Source organism: Cnephaeus nilssonii (assembly GCF_951640355.1).
Source record: "Cnephaeus nilssonii genome assembly, chromosome: 10".
Lineage (NCBI taxonomy): Eukaryota > Metazoa > Chordata > Mammalia > Chiroptera > Vespertilionidae > Cnephaeus > Cnephaeus nilssonii.
In genome coordinates, this window is record NC_137081.1 from 66,697,184 (window position 1) to 66,720,030 (window position 22,847).

Below are 22,847 nucleotides of genomic sequence, written 5' to 3' on the forward strand. Positions count from 1 at the left end.
ATCAAATTCCATGCATGATTTTGGTCTAGTCATAATAAAATACTAGTTTACCTTTAATTTCTTAAGTAAACAAGCAAAAGTCTGTACTTGGCAAAGAGTGCAGAGATAGTATAGAAACTGAAGTTTTTAAAATGCTGGAATTCTGAGTGATGTGGGTTTTAACTGCAGCTTCCTGCTTTGCAATGTGACATTTGAAAGTTATTTAACCACTCTGTGCCTTAGCTTTCACATTTGTCAATTAAAGCAACATCTTACATCTAGATGAAAGGATTGAATGAAAGAAGAAAGTGAAATCCCTTGAACAAAGTATTGTTTTCTTTTCTTGAATGGTTAGCTATCATTCACCTCATTTAAGTAAATAACTACCATTATTTATATTTAAGGAATGTTGGGAAGCAAAATTAGAAAACCAAAGCTAATCACTAAATTACTATCTATGGTAACTAATGTATTTATTATAGCATTTTCAATAGGCAAGGTCTCATTTCTTCCCAAGAAAATACTTCAGTGTTGTTGATTCTTAAACTCTTGTCTGTTATTTCTCTCCTCAAATAAAATGTATGAAGTCACCATTGACTTAGGCAGATCAAAAATCTAATTCAACATTTCTAATCTCATATGCATAGTAATTAGGTTCTATGAATGTACAGGGACTCTATAAACGTGTTCTGGAAAATGTGTGAACTAGAATAGAGAATTTGGCCCCATGATCAGAGAACTGTGCATGTACTTGTTAGAGATATTTTTTAGTAAGTTCATATTTTACCACATTTTAAAATCAATTAAAAATTCAATGGGAATTTGGGGTGAGAAAAGGAACATGCAGTGTTACTACTAAAAAAGGCTAACATTGGAATAAAATGGGAGAACATAATTGCAAAATTAATAATTAGTCACTATTTGCACATATTCTTCTACATTAACTTCCATGTGTTATAATACTAGCCCATATTCAAATAGTTTATTAACTGGAGTCTCAATTTATTTTTTCCTTTCAAATAAAAAAATATGCTAGTGGAAATTTTATTTGTAACATAACTTAATTCTGGATTTTATTTTTTTATTACAGCCAGGGTTTACTTTGATGTTTTCAAAATGAATTTCAAAGACCATTTATTCAGTAAATTTTGAAAGTAAAAACATACTGAAACTTTTATCCCACTTGGTAAGCAGCCATCCTTTAGTTTTATCCAAGTTTTCCCATGAAAATGCCAATCGGGAATAAAACTGACAAATATATTCAATCAAAGATGGAATTTTTTTGCTCTTAAGTTGCAAATGGCCTCATTAAAATAAAAGCACCACCTTAGGGATTGCATAAAGCAGAGTATTGGTACCTAAATGGTATTTATGACCAGGCTAAATGTAAAGTGAATTAAAATTTAAAGGATTATAGTCAGGTAGGCCACAGACATCTGTAGAGAAATGTCCATTAAGAAGATGAAAGAACCAGCGGTCCCTGGTGACAGGCACATGTCAGGTTAGCGGTCAGCCATACCTATACACTTAGTGCCACAGCAAATGAGAAACACATTGCCCAAAGAGGAAAGTACTTAAGAGAGATTTATTTTAGACTAAGAAAAAAAATCATGAAACTAACATTTTGGAAATCATATCCATCATTGTCATCAAAGTCAAAAGAATGGGGGAAATAAGATGTGGGCTGATAATAAATATTATCACATATGTGTTTATAGATATTGTATACACTCCAACCCATGACTGTATTTATAGAATCAATTGAAAGCATAACCTTTTAAGAGTGTCATTATGTCTATGGTGCTATAACCACAAAGAGGTGCTGCTGCCCAGCTACAAATAAAGGCCTGGTTTAATGAGAGAAAGACAGGAAGACAGAAAAAGAAGGAAAGAAAGGAAAGAAAGGAAAGAAAGAAAGAAAGAAAGAAAGAAAGAAAGAAAGAAAGAAAGAAAGAAAGAAAGAAAGAAAAGAGAGAGAGAGAGGGAGGGAGGGAGGGAGGGAGGGAGGGAGGGAGGGAAGAAAGAAGGAAGGGAAGGAGAGAGGGAAGGAGAGAGGGAGGGAGGGACGATGGGAGGGAAAGAGGAAAGAAAGAGAAAGGACAAAAGAAATGAACCTTTAGGGTGTTAATATGCCAAGGAATTATTTCCTGTCATAATGTGAATGAGTCACAAAACAGTCACTATTTTTGTCATTTTTATGACACAATGCTGTCCTGTGCATGCAACATACAAGTATACCCATTACATCTGCCTGGTTAAAATCAAGAATTCTTTTTTAAAAATTTTTACAAATGTTTATTGGATATTAGGGTTTCCTCTTTAAATAGTTTTTTTTTTTTCTTTTACATTTTATGAAGTCCCTTTTTAGTTTTATTTATTGTGGTTACATTGGTTAATAAAGTTATATAGGTTTGAAGTGTACAATTCCACAATACATTATCTTTATATTGTACTAGAGGCCCGGTGCATGAAATTCGTGTATGGGGGTGGGGGTGTCACTCAGCCCAGCCTGCACCCTCTCCAATCTGGGACATCCCTCTCACAATCCAGGACTGCTGGCTCCCAATCACTCTCCTGCCTCTGCCTGATTGCCCCTAACCACTCCCCTGCCAGCCTGATCGACGCCTAACTGCTTCCCAGCCAGTCCGATTGCCCCTAACTGTCCTCCCCTGCTGGTCCAGTCACCCCTAACTGCCCTCCCCTGCTGGCCTGGTCGCCCCTAACTGCCCTCCCTTGCCAGTCTGGTTGCCCCTAACTGCCCTCCCCTGCCGGCCTGGGTCCCTCCTTACTGCCCTCCTCTGCTGGCCTGGTCACCCCTAACTGCCCTCCCCTGTAGGCCATCTTGTGGTGGCCATCTTGTGTCCACATAAGGGCAGCCATCTTTGACCACATGGGGGCAGCCATCTTGTGTCTTAGAGTGATGGTCAATTTGCATATTACTCTTTTATTAGATAGGATTTTATGTTCACCCAAAGTCAAGTCTCCTTCAGTCAACATTTGTCCCCCTTTTACCCTCTTCTGCCTCTTCTCACCTCCTTCCCCTCTGGTCATCACTATATAGTTGTCTATGAGTTTTGTTTTTTTCTTAATTCCTTCCTCTATTTCACCCAGCCCCCAAGCCCCTTACCTGTTACAGCTATCACTCTGTTCTCTCTATGAATCTCTTTCTATTCTGTTTGTTTGTTTATTAGATTGCACATAAAAGTGGAATCATGTGGTATTAGTCTTTTAAATGGTCAGTAAATGCTCTTAACTGATGAATCATGGACATGGGGTAACTGGTGTCTTTATTAAAAGAGACTTACTGCTTCTCTTTTCCTTTCCCTTCTTTTCCTCCCCTTTCCTCCCCCTATCTCTTTTCTTATGGGTGGGAAACACCTACTACTAGTGTCCAATAAAATACATTCAGCATGCTTTAGTATTTGATATAGCAAAAGATTGTTGAAGTTCATTGCAGACTTCTCTTTCTCTGACTCATATTAATAATTCAGGCATAACTGTTTTCCACTTTATGCTTTTAAATACAGTTCAGAGAGAACATTTTCCCTACTAAGTGTGCAAGTCATATTCCCTAAGATTCATGGCTTCCAACTCCATTTTTAAACTAACTAGTTCTTGATGACTGATGATCTCCAGAAATACCCTTTGACAAGCGGAAGCTACCCTTAAATAGGGATTTGTGTTCCCCAAAATACTAAAAAAATAATAATAGTAATAATAATAATAATAATAATAATAATAATAATAGTTTTTTACAATCTTATTTTTCCTTAGAAGAGAAAGAGCCTTTCATCACAAATGTTCTATTGATACTTCACTGGCCATCTTAATTTAAACCCTGTTTGGGTGGTCTCCCTTGTCTTTAAGATGAAACTGGTTCAAGGGTGTTATTCTCCTAGTTATATCTCTATTCTCAGTCTACAATCCTTTATTTGAATACACTTCTTTGGTGGATAAAATCTTTGAAACTGGAAGTAAGAAGTGGAGGAGGGTGCCTCTAAAATTATCATTTCCCAGCACTAGGATATTCTACTTTGTACTACATTTCCACAACCTCCTCAACCTTATCTCTAGTCTTTCTAAAATGATCTCAACCACATTCCAGAATGTGTACTTGACTGATAACCCAGTGAAACAGGAGGATGTAGCTTAAAGCTGTGTAGTAAACATACATTTAGGCTAGGATTTTGGGCAGAAACATGGTAGAATTATTGAGGTAAGACATGGTAAGTATATAGATTGGACATACATCCTTAATCTCAGGCATGCAGTTAGGGATCTAATGAGAAACAAAATGGGGATAATTAACCAGGTGATAACTGGAGAAACAGAATTGTACTCCAAGATCATCAGGGAAACAAAATGGAAATAATTAGATCCCAGCCAAAACAACAAAAACTTGGTCCAATATCTATATATATAAAAAGCCAGTGTACCTAACGACCAGAACAACCAAACGACTAGTAGCCATGAGGTGGAATTGACCACTTCTCGGTCAATCCCCCCAACCCCCCTGGCCTGTGAGCGGGGGCAGGGCGGGACTGGAGACTGGTGAGAGGGCTGAACTGCTGACCTCTTGGTCCCTCCCCCCGGCCCACAGGCTCTGATGAATCAGTGATGATGATTGGGGTGCGTGGTGGGAGAACTGGGCTGGCTGTCAGGCTGTTGGGATCACCAGCTCATCCCCAGCTGCTTGGAGGCTCAGGCCTGAGGGAAAGTGGGCACTGGCAACTTCACCTCCATGCGCGTGAGCTGGCCGGCCACTGATGGAATGCACTGCTGGCTTGGGGCTTTGAGGTTCCGGGCCGCTCACGCCAGGGCAGGTAGGTCACGGGTGTGCCCCGCGGCCTCTGCCAGTGCCTCAAGCCCCAGCAGCAGTGGCAGTAGGAGTAGCAGCGGTGGCACCCACGTGAGTGGCCCGAGCAGGTAGCGCATTCTATCAGCAGCCAGCCTAGCACACGCACACGGAGGTGAAGACTCTGGTGCCCACTTTCCTGCAGGCCTGATCCCCGGAGAAGCCGGGATTAGCTGGTGATCCCAATGGCCTGACAGCCTGGTGGTGGAGGCGGCATTTGGCCTGGGGACTGGCAAATGGGCAGAAGATGGCCCTGGTTGCAGGAGGCTAGGCCTAGGGACCCTACCTACATGATTTAACCATGCGCTGGGCCTCTAGTCTATCCTATATAATAAAAAAAACAATATGCAAATTAACCAACACTCCACTACACCCACAAGTCACGCCCACCAGCCAATCAGGAGCAAGTATGCAAATTAACCCAACCAAGATGGCTGTAGCCACGGAGCGAGCAGGAGGCTTGGGTTTCCCTGGCAATGGAGGAAGCCAAGCTTTCCACATACCCTGGCAGGCCCAGGCCTCCACTCAAGGCTACAAAGTTTCAATTATAGATTATAGAAGATAAATAAATCCCAACAAAAATGGCAGCAGCCACGGAACTGGAGAGAGTAGGAGGCTTGAGTTGCCCCTGGTGATGGAGGAAGCCAAGCTCCCGCAGCCCTGGCCTGCCTTGGTCTCCACTCAAGGCTACAAAGTTTCAATTATAGAAGATAAATAAATCCCAGATACTAGGGCCTTCACTTGAGTCGCCAGGGGGCGTGGCTGGCCTAAAAACCACCACAAGCCCCTCGCCCAGGCCACCCCACACCCCAAAGGAACCCCCACCCTGATGCAGGACACCCTTCAGGGCAAACCAGCTGGCCCCCACCTGGGCACCAGGCCTCTATCCTAGCTAATAAAAGAGTACTATGCAAATTGACCATCACTCCAACACATAAGATGGCTGCCCCTACATGGTCAAAGATGGCTGCCCCCATGTGGACATAAGATTGCCACCACAAGATGGCCAGCAGGGGAGGACAGTTGGGAGGAACCAGGCCTGCAAGGGAGGGCAGTTGGGAGAGACCAGGCCTGCAAGGGAAGACAGTTGGGGGCAATCAAGCCTGCAGGGGAGGGCAGTTAGGGGTGACCAGGCCTGTAGGGGAGGGCAGTTAGTGGCAAACAGGCAGGCAGAAGAGCAGTTAGGCATCAATCAGGCTGGCAGGGGAGTGGTTAGGGGGTGATCAGGCTGGCAGGCAGAAGCGGTTAGGGGCAATCAGGAAGGCAAGCAGGCGAGCAGTTGGGAGCCAGCAGTCCTGGATTGTGAGAGGGATGTCCGACTGCCTGTTTAGGCCTGATCCAGATAGAAACGAGCAGTCAGACATCCCTTGAGGGGTCCCAGATTGGAGACGGTGCAGGCTGGGCTGAGGGACCCACCCCCGTGTTCGAATTTCGTGCACCGGGCTTCTAGTCTTACCTAATAATAGACAAACATGTAAATTGACTGTACCTCCGCTATGCCCATAGCTAATCAGAGTGAGTATGCAAATTAACCCAACAAAGATGGCGGTTAATTTGCATACACAGGTGCTCAGCACCTGGGTCCCGGGAACATCCTGGCACCCATGTCACTCTGAGGTAAGCCCCGCATGGGCCCTGAGCAGCCTGGGAAGGGCCTGAGCCAGGGGGCTCCTGGGCAGGGCCAAGCCTGCGATCAGAGCCGAGGGGGCAGGGGTGGAGCCAGCGATCGGAGGGAGCTGGGGGTCCCCTTCCTAGGCCGAAAGTCTTGGCCAGAGGCTTTTGGCCTGGGCAGGCCTGGGCAGGAGCGGAGCAGGCGATCGGAGGGAGCTGGGTGTCTCCTGCCCAGGCTGAAAGCCTCTGCCAGAGGCTTTCAGTCTGGGCATGCCTGGGCAGGGGTGGAGCTGGTGATAATAGGGAGCTGGGGATCCTCTGCCCAGGCCTAAAGCTTCGACCAGAGGCTTTAGGCCTGGATAGGGCCGAGCTGGCGATCAGTGTGAACTACAGAGGAAACATCTTTTCTGACCGCTCATTGACTAAGCTTCCTGTATGCCACTGGTAATATTCTTAGTAACTTGGGTAATAAGAATCCAAAAAAGTGATCTAGGGTTTTTCTACCACACTTCTGGAGAAAAAAAACGAAGGTCCACTGCTGGAAGCCTAAGAAATGTCATATCCTGCCCTAGACGGTTTGGCTCAGTGGATAGAGCCTCGGCCTGCCGACCACAGGGTCTGGGTTCAATTCTGATCAAGGGCATGTACCTAGGTTGCAGGCTCCTCCCTGGCCAGGGCCCAGGTCAGGGCTCATGCAGGAGGCAACCAATCAAAGTGTTCCTCTGACTTTGATGTTTCTCTCTGTCTTTCTCTTTCTCTTCCACAATCTCTAAAAGTCAATGGAAACATATCCTCAGGTGAGGAGAAAGAAAGAAGAAAGAAAGAAAGAAAGAAAAAGAAAGAAAGAAAGAAAGAAAGAAAGAAAGAAAGAAAGAAAGAAAGAAAGAAAGAAAGAAAGAAAGAAATGTCATATCCTATGAAAAACACATCTTGAAAATGCCTAAAGAAAGTTGTCATTTTTTCATGGTGAAGGGAATGGAGTCCGTGTTGATGAAAACACCTTGGTGGCTGTGGTGACTGGCAGTGGCTGCAGCAGTGGGGTGATGGGGCTGGTGCCTTCCCCCGATCAGCCCGGTTGCCTCCCACAAAGGGAGGCCAGACTGCAGCTTAGCCTCCCTTTGTGGGAGCGGGCCTAAGCCATCAGTAGGACATCCCCTGAGGGGTCCCATTATGTGAGAGGGGGCAGGTTGGGCTGAGGGACCCCCCACCTCCAGTGCACGAATTTCATGCACTGGGCCCCTAGTACATATATAAAAGACTAAGCAACTGAACAACTAGTTGACTGGTCGCTATGATGTGGAATGACCACTAGGGGGCAGACACTCAATGCAGGAGCTGCCCCCTAGTGGTAGTGCACTCCCACAGCAGGAGAGCCACTCAGCTGACTGACGGGCGCCAGACTCAGGGCTCACAGCTGGCTGCCACAACCTGGAGATCTCAGCAGAGTGGCAGGGAGCCAGGCTGGGATGAGCAGGAGTGGCAGGCAGTGTTGGACTGCAGGTTTTGGCCTGATCCCCACAGGCTATGACGAGGGGCCCCACCACTGCATGAATCCATGCACCGGGCCTCTAGTTTATATATATAATGTGTAAATTCTAAAATATGGTATTTTATAATTCCAGAAAATTATTCTGCCACTTGCCTTCATTTCACATTTAAGAAGTGTCTTCTGGGGCAGAGGCATTCCTGAGGTGGACTGTGAGCTGTGTTCTCTGATAGTAAAGCTTGTGTTTATGAAGCTCTCTTCCCCTCCCTACCATCAACGTGAATTTGGCATCTGTGTCTTTCCTGCGGTACCTTGCACTCATCTCTGTTGCCTAGTAATATTAATTTGAATTACCAACATAATGGAAAAAGTGGTGTGTATGTTTTCTTCATTCAGAACCCTTTATTGTAATATATTTAAAGCAGCTTGAAGTTAAGCAAATAGCAAGAAGTTCAGGTGGAAAAGCTAGGCAGTGTTGTTAGAGGTCTGACTTTCAGAGAACTTTCAGTCATGGCCCCTGAAGCTGGGTATTCCAACTTGATGCACAGCTGTTCCTTCCAAATGATGCTCAGACCCCCCAAACGCCACATTATTTCCTCTGAAACAAGCTACCTGTCCCATCGATATATTCTCAGTAGTTTTGGTCCAAAACTCTTGTATTTCCCCCAACTAATTTTTATTAAATATAAATTTTCTGTGAAATATCAAAAAGATTGTTGAATGTATTTAGAAGTAAAGGAGACTTCTTGATGTGTTTGAGCTATGTCAATGCATGTGTGTTTGATAGGGAAATTTTTTTATACCACTCCAATCCCAGACTTGACTCTTCAGGGAGCAATCTCAGATGGCTTCATTAGAGACATTAAATTTGGGCTAGCCTCAAATGATCTGGAGTTTGATTTAAGCTTGTTGTCTCTAGAGATTGTAATCTGAATTAAGTAAATTGTTTGGAATCTATTTCTTTATCATTTTTCTGTTTAAAATGTGTACTAACATTAATGTAATGGTATACCTAAGTAGAATGAATAAAAAAGGGACCTGCACTGCTAATAGGACAACCCACAGGCAACAAAGTCTGCTCTAAAACAGGCGCTGATAATTTACCAAGAGGCTTAAACTTTGATTCTGTCAGACATGGAGAAAGGAGGAATTTCAAGAATGAGGGGGCTCTCTGCTGAAAATAAATGCCCTTACTAGGTCTTGTGAGAGTTCAGATTCAAAGTCAAGTTGGTCTGTAAACCTCAAGGGTCAGAGGTTCAAGGGGAGAGGAGTGATGGTGATGTCCAGGCCATCTATAGCTCATCATCATTGTCCTCTTTAAGAAATGAGAGGCATTTCCTCTTCCCAACCCAGAAAGAGGCCTAGGAACAAAATTGTGTTCGCACAACTTAGAATTTCACCATAAAATTATTTTGCTTCTGAGTTAAAAATAATAATAAAGAAGATAGGTGATAATAAGAGAGGAAAAGAAGTTTCTTGAAGTGGCTATTATCTTGTGCCATGTTAACGTTCTTAAGTACTGGACACTTCATTGTAGCTGAATGTGTATTTATTGAAAAAGATTTTTCTCAATAGCATATCTTTGTGCATGAAACTCTTGTCTAAAAATCGATATTTAAAAGATAGGGTCATTATTAAGATTGGGATAGGAGAAGTAAACATGTTCTTAATGAAAGTAGGTAGGAATGGAATCTGCTTCTGAAAGACCAAAAGATACCATATTATTTTTACGTGTTTTTCAGAACGAAAATCAGAAAAAGTGTTAAAACAAAACAAGCCCTGTGCGGAACTCAGTATCCAAACGCTTCTCCCTGAAGCTGTGGGTTTGGATTGACTAGGGCACACCTGGACTTAGCCCCAAGGTTTGGGGTCCATTTCCAGGCCAAAGCCCAAGTTTCCAGTTCAAAGCTCCCAGATTCCATTAAGATTTCCCGTGAATCAGGCAGGGCTAATTCAGTCTCGAACAATCAATCACTCTCACTCCATTTTGTGAGTGGGAGTGATTGATGGCTCTCTGCTGGTCGTGGCTGACCTAGACGTAGGAAGCAGACCTGAGCACCATGCCTCATGTGTGAGTGGCTTATTTGGAGTCAGTCAGCTGTGAGGAGCTCTCTCCTGTCTTCCTTGTTCCTTCCCTAGGTGGACACGTATCCTTCACATCCTTCCTATACATCCTCTTGTTTATTTAAAACTATGGTTGCTCTCTCCTTCCACTCACTCTCAGAAAACAGCTGTATGCCTGCACGCCTGTGCTCATTTTCAATGCCCTGAATTTGCAAGACCCCAATTTTCCCCTACACATTCACTTGTCTCTTTGAGTTTCACTTTTTTGAATCCTATCTGCTAATTTTTCAAATTCTGTTTTCCAAAACCTGAGTTTTTGCAGTAGCTGTCCTTCCTCTTGTTTTCTCATAGAATTATTCGAGAAGAAAGAGAAATTAAATGTAATGTGAACTGCCTTTCTCCTCTTTCTGACATTTTAAAGCATTGTGGGCCTCGGGGGAGCGGGGTGGGGGCGGGTAGTCAGTATGTTTTGTTTGCTGTGTTTGCTGCTGGTTATCTTTCATTCTTGGGAATATTCATGTTGCATTTCAGAGAACAGTGTACCATTTTGTCGATGTTATCATTATGGCCTTTTTGCCCATAATCACCACTGCTGTTACAGTCACTACAAGGAAATGCTCTCCCACTCATTTCTCTGATAAGAAGCTGCCTCCCGTCCACACACTTTCCATTGTCCACTAGCTGGACTGAGACATTCGCAGCAAAGGTTTTCAAAGGGAGACTAATAATGTGCACAGTTTACAGGATTGTTATTTTCCCCCAAACTCACTGAAGTTGTGAAAATCCTTATGAAAAAATGATTAGAGAAGTTGCAAAAATTCACATACAAACACAAGGCAGAACTCAAAGCAGTTCTTTTCATCATTTTGGTGAAGAGAAAAAGGGAGGTCCTGCTCTTCTTCCCTGTCTAAAGTCATGATTCCGAAGCACAATCCGCACATTTATTTATGAAGTTATTGGCAGGTTCCTTTTCAGAAGAAAACACAATTTCAATAACAGAGAAAAATAGCTAGTGATGATCACATAGGTTACAAATGAAATGGCAATCATTTACCATGCAACAGATATTCAATTAAGGATGTAAATAACTATATAGATCTGTAAGATACACTTTGAGAATTTTATAAAAATATATGAGATATATGTGTATAAATACACCTTTAAGATATGTACACCTTCATAGATATAGATATAAAATAGATATATAAATTGATAGAAGTCAAAGGAACTAAATATTTTGCACAGAGAAGAACATGAGAACAGATTATTTTCTTAACATAGTTGAATCTCTTAGAGGAGAGAAATATTCTTTCTTAAAGGACTTTTAAAATGTTCTGATTTTGCTTAAATCACAACTCTAATAAAAACAGTCTATACTCTTTTGTTACATCTCTTTTTTCTTTTCTGCTCTCTGTTAAGAAGTGCAGAAGACAGTAAATAACATTAACAGCATGTTTAAAAAGAACCACAACCAACAAAGAAGGCTGTTGGTATGTTGTTGTTGTTTTTAACATATTTTTATTGATTTCAGAGAGGAAGAGAGAGGGAGAGAAAGATAGAAATATCAATGCTGAGTGAAAATCACTGATGTGCTGCCTCCTGCACACCGCTTACGGGGATCGAGCCCACAACCCAGGCATGTGCCCAGACATGGAACAGAACCATGACCTCCTGGTTCATAGGTCCGATGCGCAAACACGGAGCCACTGGCCAGGCTGTCGGCGTGTTTAATAAGGGTCAGCCTGGTGGACTCCCAGTGTTGGGGGTTGGGGGCTGTTGCGGGGGAGGAAGGACAGACAGGATGGCTAAAAGGACAGCCGGCTTTGCCAAGGGTTAGCAACAGAAATTGGCTCCCTCCGTGGTTCAGGGCAGCAGGGACAAACTCTCCTGTGCTCGGAGGGAGCACGTGTGACACTCACCTGAGAGGGAGGAAGGACTTAGTGTCCTGGGCGGAGCTCACTCTGAGCAGTCATTCCACTCCCGCCAGGCCAGGGTGCTGTCACAGAGGCAGCATTGTGTAAGCCATGCTGATTCACCAAATATCCCTTTACCGTCAGCCAGGCCCAGCCTCCCACCCTGAGAACCAGAGAACTTGGAAGAGCCGGAAAGGAAGCCAGATTTCTTCCATCCTATCCTAAGGACTATTTTGCTAACTCCCTCTAAGATAGGAAAGAACATTTTTGCTAATTTTCTTATTGAGGGAAGAAACCATTATTTGAAAGTACAGCCACTGAAGGCACATGTGGCTTACAGCACAGGAAATGTCATGGTTCATAACCAAATAAGAGCGAAGGAACTATCCAGTTATTTTTTATATTAGTATCTACACATCGGAATGTGTGTATTAATGTTACTTGGTGAGATTATTGTTAAGCAAAGAATATGCTGACAGATATGATTGTTTTAATGATACGGACAAGCAGATGCCTATCAAATGTACATAAACATCTGAAAGCAGATAAGAAAATATTGGCCTTGCTTCAAATGAGATGGAAGCGAAGATAGGAAAGAGTGATTTATCAGAAATAGAGTAGAAAACGACCAGGGCCAGGTATGTAGACCCTCCAGGGTCTGTAGTTGCAAGCAAATGAACAGTAACATTTTAGATAAAAGGTACTGAAATGCTGCTGCAGTGGTTAAATAAACAAATGTTGAAACTATTTGAGAGTTCAAAAGGTAAGGATGCTGTTCAATCACTACCTACAAATAAAGAGTAATTGAACATATTTTGAGGTCTAGCCCCTTTATAATTTTGAAGCAATATCAATTTTAAAACAAACTCCTATGTCTGCACTGATGGCCTTAAATTCAGACAGTGGTGTTCTTTTTCAGCCCGAAGAATGAGAACAAGTTTTCTGCATAGAATGCAGAAAATCTAAGGGGTGAGTGATCCTTAAAGTTAGATGTGAACCAGCTACATTGGGAAAAATATATAATGTCTATAAAATATAACCACAATGTCATATATATATGTGTGTGTGTGTATATATATATATATATATATATATATATATATATATATATAGCCAGCGACTGGAACAACGTAACTACTAGAATGACTGGTTGCTATGACTCCCACTGTGGCCAGTGAACAGCCCGGATCAGGGGATCAGGGGATCAGGGGGTGGGGCAGGCAGCCAACCTCGCTTGGCCCCACCCCCAGCCAGCCCTGCCCCAGATGAGCTCCCACCTCCCCAATGGGCTCACAGCCCCTCCCTGGGCTGGCCATGTCCCTCATTGCCCCCCCTAGTCCAATAGGGGGCAGGGCCAGCCGGCCAACCTCCTGAAGCCCCTCCCCCCACCCGGCCTGGCCCTGATCTGGCCCAGATTGGGGTGGGCCAGACGGCCAACCTCCTGCCATCTCTTCCTCCCAACAGGTCCAGCCCTGATCCCCTCCCCCTCACCCCCAAACCCCGATTGAGGCTGGGCCAGCCGGACCCCACCTATGCATGAATTCATGCACTGGGCCTCTAGTATATATATATAAAATCTCCACAATGTCTTTTGATGACACAATAATAAAGTTGATGACCCTTATATTTCTTAGACAACAGTACATTAAAGTTATATATATTTGCCTGTCTGTTCCATATATATGTATATTTAGTAAACATATACATTTATATGTAAAGCATAGACAAAATCACTTAACAATATTGGAAGCAGTTTCAACTTATTAAATGGGGAGGCTTTTAATTCAGTTTTGGAGAAGAATTATTTTGTTCTGAGCAAAACATGCGAGTGGGCTCTTTAGTGAGAGAACTATAAAGAGAGCATGGGCCTGGCCAGTAGCTCAGTTGGTTAGAGCATTGTCCCAATACACCAAGGTTATGGGTTTGATCCCAGGGTGGGACACATACAAGAATCAACCGATGGATAAGTGGGACAAATCCATGTTTCTCTCTCTCTCTCTCTCTCTCTCTCTCTCTCTCTCTCTCTCTTTCATCAATCAGTAAATAAAATGGGGCAGAGAGCATGGACACTCTATTCTTGAGGAAAACTCTGAAGTGACCACTGAACTGAATGCAGATGTTCAATTGGAGAAGCTAACTGTTCTATTTCATAATGGAAGTTGGTTGGGTACAGGTTTAGCAGAGCTTCTATAGGCATTGTACCTTAAAAAAACCCACTGTAATTACTCTATGAATTAGATTACTCTGAATCTACATGAATTTATATTGTTGGATTTTTGCTTAACCTTTTGCACTCAGATGTCGAGTGTGACTTGACACGGCTAGCATTAGAATAAAGGAATCAAGAAAAAAGCAAGCGAGTGCAAAGGGTTAAGACTGAATGTATAAATTTTACCACAAACTGAAAGAAGGATATGGGAAGGAAAGATCTGGGATAAGATGACCTAGGTGGGCACTGGCTGGGCTATGGATGCTCTGCATATAGAAATATAGATTAGTAAACCTAGATCTCTATTCTTATTTTTTTGGAATGTTTCTGGACCTATGCAATTTTACCCCTTTATATCAAATAAGTGAATAGTCCCCCTGCCAATCATTTTAGGAAAAGGACTACCTGAGGCTAAGAAATAAAGACGTGAGAGGAAGATCTTAGAACGGAATTAGAAGGAACTACTTCCCTCTTTCTAAACCTCATTGAGTTAGGACTTGATTAATGGGAAAAGCAAGCCCACTTGAAGGCATTTCTGTTGGCCTTGCCATTAGGTGACCATCTAGAAAATAGGATCACCCTAAGGCTCTCTGCATTGCACTTCCTTTCATCCATTGTAAGCCTTCAGGGAAGTCCATCTTGATAAAGAGGAAATCTTCCAGCCTTGGAACTGAGAAGCAAAGTGAAAGCAACTTGTTCTCTCTTAAAACCAGACAGGTAGCATGGCTCAGAATCTCTCAGAAGAGAGGGATGTCTGGAAGGTTCCTAGCAGTTGAAGCTGTAGGAAGAGGGTGCAGAGGTACAGTACATCATCTAGTCCTGATGTTCACTTGCAGCCCCAGGAGACCCTATTCTGTTTTAACCGCAGCTGGTGTACTGTGATTCAATTCTGACACTGACCATCCTGATTTATCATAGACCCCATGAGTTAAGGGCTCAGTCCCCCACAAGACTTTCTCCACTGCAAATGCCAGAGCCAATTCAGGGTATCTCCAGGACACCCAATATATATATTTATTTCAGAGAGGAAGGGAGAGGGAGAGAGAGATAGAAACATCAATGCTGAGAGAGAATCATTGATGGGCTGCCTCCTGCAGGCCCCACACTGGGAATGGAGCCAGCAACCCGGGCATGTGCCCTCACCAGGAATCCAACTGTGATTTCCTGGTTCATAGGTCAATGCTCAACCACTTAGCCATGCTGACCGGGCAGGATACCCACACTTTTGATCAATTGGCTACAAATTTAGGAGTTTCCATAACATACTAAAGTTTAATAGTTCACTTGAACGCCTCACAGAATTCAGAAAAATGCTATCCTTATGATGACAGTTTTATTATAAACAATTCAATTCAGGAAGAACCTAATGAAACACATAGGGTCAAGATCTGGGAGGGTCCTAATCTCAAAACTTCTGTGACTTTTCCTTGTGAAATCAGGCCATATCATCCTCTCAGGATATCAATGTGTTAATCAGGGAATATCAGAGCTTTAACGTTCATAGTTTTTATTGAGGTTTTATTACATTGGTACACTTGGTTAAATCAATGGCCACATGAGTAAACTCAATTTTCAGCCCCTCTCTCCTCTCTGGGGTTTGGGCTGGTGTCAAATACCAACCCTGTAATCAGTGATTCGTCTTTTTGTTGACCAGACCCCACACCTATGCTATATAGAGTTCCACTCTGAGTTACCTCATCAGCATAAACTCAGATGTAATCATGAATGACAAAGACATTTCTATCACTGAGGACATTTCAAGGGTTGTAGAAGCTCCATGGCAGGAACCCAGGACAAAACCCAAATTTTTTTATTATATAACATACCTCTCTTATATGTTAGTTGGGATTCTTGGTATGACTGTCTCCTAGTATTCAAATAAAGCCAGAGCCATCAAATTTAGCGAGAAATCTGACCAGGTTTGTAGTGACTTTGTGGGGACACTTAGACAAACTAGATAATGCTTAGGAATTGAAAGCCATTTGCTTTCAAAGTCACTTTCTTCTTGATTTAAATAAGTGCAGTAGTGTTGGTAATGCATCCATTTTAAAAGCTATAATTTGAAAAATTCTCAAGCAAGACAGTCCTTTTGTACCTGTATTTACCTTTAAAGCACGCTTCATGCAAATCAACATATTTCATCTACTCCAAAACTTGGTGCCATTCTCCAGATAAAGATCATTTCCACTGAAGCAGAAAGTGACTGTGCTCATTAGAACTACAGAGAATGCAGGTTGGTGTTCCAGGAAACCACAGGCAGCACCACACGCTAGGTAACCATTGGATGTGCTGTTTGCTTAGTCTTTCTCTGGCTGATGAATGATGTTCTACTTTGAAGAAATATGATGTAAGGTGCAGATGCTATCACTGTTCACAGGAAACTGGCAAAAAAGTACTTAAGTGATTTTCTAAGTTTACTCAGAAAGCCAGTAGCAGAATTGGGTCAAAAGTCCCATGTTTTATTATTAATACTGACACAAAAGCATCTAGAAAAAAAAGGATTTGAAGGGTTAAGTACAAGGTCTTAAATTGGTTGTTTTTATCCTTTTGTTTACTTTTATGCCATTCTATCCTTTCCTAAATATCTTTGTAGATCACAGGTATATTTACTAATGCCTAGATGTTCTTATGCTTTTTAGAACTGGTTCATAACCTCTGTTTTTTTACTTAAATTTACTTTACAAAAAGAAATCATTTCTGGATTCTCAACAATTGAGAGAGGAGGGGATTGTTTTAGTCCCCTGCCTAAAGCCCATTGGTTTTGTGGTAGAAGTGATTAGATAATCTGGGTGTGGTTCTGTTGTCCCATCTAACCCCTAGGTCTATTCTGTAGGGATTTTCTTGTTTTTCTCTTAACTTCAATGAATAAGCAAATAACTCTTTCCTTCGTAAAGAAATTAAAAAGGAATTTTGGAAGCAGAGAAAAAAAATTTCTGTATCTTTTACCTTTGCTTATTTTTCTAATTTCCTTATAAAAAATAGAATTAAATTTTATTTTGTAAAGGATGTTCTTAGGTCTGATTTTTTTTTCATTCAAAACACATTAGGTTTTTTGGATACTTACAAGTTCATAATTACAAATATATATCATTAAAACAAAGCTATATTAATTAATACAAAGCTGCCCCAGGGTCTAGTAGCTTTTGTATACCACAGCAAAACTACTTGTAGACTCTTTTTCTCTTTTGTCTAAACATGTTGATTTCTTTCTTCAATTTTAATTTTGTAATTTAACACAAAGTACATTTTATAAATGTACACAATTAATTTAGACAACGTCAGTCATTTTACTAATTAATAAATCATAATTACAATGGCTATAGATCGATCACCCAGGCATATTTTTTCTAGTAATATATATTATACAATATGTAGTTTAAACTCAACTGTTCAAGTATTAATTTTCATTAAATGTTGTTTTCTCAAATAAATCCACCACTTCAAATTCAATACATAATATGAAAGCAGATAAAAGTGAATTGGGTTTTTTCTTAGATTACATTTGGTCTGAGGAAGAAAATACAAGTGTAAATTTGTGAGTTGTGTCACAATTCACATTTTAAAAGAAACTTTAGTTTGATCATTTTTAAGCATTTTGATTGCCATAATAGAGTTAGTGTTATGGCAGCATCTACTATATAGTATAATAAGCTAACACCAGTGTCTCCATTAGAGTCCCAGTACAGGAAAAGAATAACAGGCAGACACATTAAATGATTTTTATGGCATTAACTAACCTGGATCAACAAAAGATTTCCTAGTGGAAATTTTAGGGGACCTCCCTTAATGATTGGATAAACATAGTTTGCAATAAGCATACTGACATAAGATAAATGGGTGCTTTTAGAGGTTTCTCAACCTCACCACTATTGACATTTTGGGCTGATAATTCCTTTTGTGGGAGAATGTCTTATGCATTATAGGATGTTTCAAAGCAATCCTGGCCTCCACTCACTAGATACCAGTAGCATCCCCCCACTTATTGTAAAAACCAAATATGTCTCCAGCATTGCCAATGTTCCCTGAGGGACATATCATCCCTGCTTGAGAACCACTGGTTTAGAAGATGCTTGGAAATAGCTTTCATTCCACAATAAATATTTTTATGCTACTTTATGTGGGGTTTACTTTATTAATTGACTCAGCAAACATCTGCTTAATACTTTTGAGGCTCACATAGCCCAGACTCTGAGTGACCGGTCTCAAATTCCAAATTAATATAGTCTAACTTCATATTTTATTGTATAAACCTAATAAACATTGCATTAACCAGAGGTTCAGAGAGATTTATAATATTTTTAGGTCTCTATCAATCAGCTCTTATTAGTATCTTTGTCTAAACAAAGGTTTGGAAAGCTATGTTATAGTTTGAACAACAAAGAAATAGGAGGCAAAAATGTTAATTCTATTGTGGTTAGGCATATTTACCCAAAGGTCAATCTTGTCTATTATCAGATATAATAATTGGCTCACTTGTGTAGCTGTAATTTTTCCAACAAAAACTACAACAGTTATTGTTGAGGGAATATCTTTAATAAGAGCATTCTGGGAGTTCAATGAAATATATGTCATTTCTACTGAAATCAGCCAAGTGGTTGGAAGAAATCGTGAGAATGTGAATGAAATTGGGAAAGGAGTTGGAAAGACTATTGGGACTGGTCATGTGAACCACAGAAATTGTTGCTTTTCTCAGCGTCCCTTCTACTGATGTCTAAAACAAGAGCCTGAGCTCATCTCTCTATTTCCCAGTTGTAATTACTTCATGCTGTTCTCTGAATATCTTCACCGGCCCTCTATCTTTCAGGAAACTCTACACTTTTGTCTTTACTCTAAATGCCAATATAGGCTATCTGCCAAAGAGCCTTACATGCCTGTATTATTTTTCATAACCTCTTTATTAAGCCCCTTTTCTAACCTTTCTTCTTATTAACTTTAACATTTTCAACATTCAAATTTCAAAAGCAAAGAAGTACTTGCTTACTTACCAGTTGGTCTTTTTGACTATGTAACAATAACCAAAACAGCACAAAACACTCATTTTTTAATTCCAGTCTGTCAAAAGTCATAATGGATTATACTGGGATTGACCCTAAGGATCATCTGCTACAACTTTCCATCCAACTTTAATCAGCAGACACAAAATCAAACAAAACTGAAATTAAATTCTACCTCTATTTTATGATATGGGAGTTACATTGAATAGGTTCTTAAGTTTGATGAGTCTCAACATAATTCTTTTCAATGGAAATAGGAAACCCTACCTTATAGGAACATCAGAGGTAATGTATTGAATTTTTTTACACATAGCACATAATAAATATTTATTTTTCTCTCATTTTCATCATTGGAATAAACCCTATGACAAATATCTATAACTGGGATTCCTTACACACATTATAGCAATTTTATTTTAATTAAAATTTTTTATTAGGTAATATACACCCTGGTTAAAAATTCAAGCATTACAAAACATATTCAGTGAAAAAACAAGTTTCCTATAAACAACTACTATTATCAGATTTTTATGTAATCAATTAGATAGTCTGTGAATACATAAACATACTCACATCTCACATGTACATTTTCTTGTTTGACACAAGTTGTGACAAAGTATGAATTACAGTCTTGCTTTTTTCTTTTTTTAATCCTTACTAGAGGATATTTTTCCATTGATTTTTTTAGAGAGAGTGGGAGGAGGAGTGATAGAGAGAGAGAAACATCAATGTGAGAGATGACATCAATTGGTTGCCTCCTGCACACACCCCGACCAGGGCCTGGTCTGGGAAGGATCCTGCAACTGAGGTATTTGCCCTTGACCGGAATCGAACCCAGGACTCTTCAGTCTGCAGGCTGATGCTCTATCCACCGAGCCAAACTGGCTAGGGCACAGTCCTGCTTTTTAAATTTAACATGAAACATATTTAAGTTTCTTAAGGTTCTTATATTATTGCCATGTTTTGTTTTCTAAACAGAAAATATCTTCAGTTTCTCTAATATTTATATCTACACATGTATATCTGTATATCTATACCTTTATAGCTATCTATCTATAGTTATCTATTCATATTTCTCACTGCCTTTAGACAGATACTTCTTTGTTAGTGCTCTAAACTCAGTACTATATTGAAAAATACAGACCACTGTGAACACTCATTTAAATCCTCTTTGTTTCTGGTATAATAATATAGTTATTAAGCACAATACTTTATTTAGATAGTGTCTACACAAAACAGACTTTTTGACACAATGTTTTGTTCATAAAACATCCTATACTAAAGGATATTAAAATGATCAAAACTATCAATATTTGGCACAAAATCACTCAAATTCAGGTGGAATATTCTCTGATAAACATTTAAAATTAAATCTTTAGTTCATTACAAATTGATTTTGATGTGCTGTAATGTAAAGACTAGCTTTATCTCATAATAATAATAAGATTAATGCAGTTAACAATAATCAAGCTGAAAGCAGCATGACAGGCAATTGAATTCCTAGTGATTTCATAGTTCAGGTATACCTGAGATTCTAGATTTAAAAAGAAGCCCGTCTTAAAATTATGTTCCTTCAATGGTACATTAAATATGATTCTTCTTTGCAGAGATGACAATGATTATGAAAGTTTCCTATGAGTCTTGGGAACAAAAATAACTTCTTGAGAATGTGTTTTCTTTTAAATTAATTGACTCCATGTCTTAAATTATCTACAATGATACAGACTAAGCTTTACTTGTTGCTTCAACTGACCTTGTCTATTTTTAAATTAATTCTTATTCAACTCACATGATGAGAAAATAAAATAAAAATTCCCCAAAATAAAGTGGAGAATATCCCATTTTTTAAATCTTTAATCTGGGGTAAAGGCTTATAAACTGATGCACAAGGTTCACTAATGTAAACATCTGAGGATTTTGTAAAATATTACAATTGTACATGTGTACTTTTCTTTTCCCAAGGTCAAGGCCAAAAGTTTTCAATAATTCTCAAGGGAAATCCATGAAAATATGAAGTTAAGAAGTTATTGCTCTCAATAAAGAATCTTCTCTAGAGAAGAGTGCTAAACAGAGAGAGTGGTTCAAAGTTCTACCCATATTTCTGGGAGAAATTGGGAAGCAGATTAGTTAAGAATGCAGTATTTTTTTCTTTTCTATTTAATTTATTGTTGTGACACTGGTTAAAAAATTATACAGGTTTGAGGTGTACAATTTTACAACCTGTCATCTGTACACTGTATTGTGTGTTCACCACCCCAAGGGAAGTCTCCATCCATCACCATTTTTCTTCCCTATATCCTTCTCCACCCCCTTCCCTAAGTAATCACCACAGGAGGACATACAGATGGCTAATAGACATATGAAAAGATGCTCAAAGTCACTAATCATCAGATAAGTGCATTTTTAAACCATAATGAGATACCACCTCACACCTGTCAGAATGACTATCATCAATAAATCAACAAACAAGTGTTAGTGAAGATGTGGAGAAAAGGGAACCCTCCTGCACTGTTGGTAGAAATACAGGTTAGTGTAGCCATTGTGGGAAGCAGTATGGAGTTACGTCAAAAAATTAAAAATGGATATGTTTTATGACCGAGTAATTCCACTTCTTGAAATTTATCCAAAAAACCCAAAACAGAAATTCAAAAGAATATATGCACCCTTATGTTCATTACAGTGTTATTTACAACTAGAGGCCCGGTGCATGAAATTTGTGCACGTGGGGGGGGGGGCTCAGCCCAGCCTGCACCCTCTCCAATCTGGGACCCCTTGGGGGATGTCTGACTGCCGGATTGGGCCTAAACTGGCAGTCGGACATCCCTCTGACAATCTGGGACCACTGGCTCCTAACTCCTCACCTGCCTGCCTGCCTGATTGCCCCCAACTGCTCCCCCCTGTTGGCCTGGTCACCCCTAACTGCACTTCCCCACCCGCCTGGTTGCCCCTTACTGCCCCCCTGCTGGCCTTGTCACCCCCAACTGCCCCCCCCCTGCTGGCCTGGTCACCCCACACAGCCTGCTCTTCAGTCGTTTGGTCATCCCTCACTAACGCCCCTGCCAGCCTGGTCACCTCACGCAGCCTGCTGTTCAGTTCTTTGGTCATCCCTCACTAACCCCCCTGCCAGGCTAGTTGCCCCACGCAGCCTGCTGTTTGGTCGTTACTGCGATGGCATCCTGGACAATTTGCATATTCCTCTATTATTAGTCTGGATAGGCAAGATTTGGAAGCAGCCCAAGTGTCCATCAGTAGATAAGTGGATAATAAAGCTACACAATGGAATACTACTGGAACATGGTTGGACCTGGAAAGCATTATGCTAAGTGAAATAAGCCAGTCAGAGAAAGACAAATACCATATGATCTCACTCATATGTGGAATCTAATGAACAAAATGCATCAACAAGCAAAATAGAGACAGACTGATAGATAGAAAGCAGGCTTACAGTTTTTGTGGGGTCAGCCTGGGGGGAATTGAGTGAAAAGGAGAAAAAAGAGAAGGAACTCATAGACAAGGCAAACAGATTTCTTAAGAATGCTGTAGCGAATAGCTGTTGTTGTTTTTGTTAATCCTCACTGGAGGATATTTTTCCCATTGATTTTTTAGAGACAGTAAAAGGGAGGGAAGGAGGAAAGGAGGAAAGGAGAGAGATAGAGGGATAGAGGGAGAAACATGGATGTGAGAGAGTTACATCGACAGGTTGCCTTCTGCACAAACCGCAACTAGGTCTAGGATG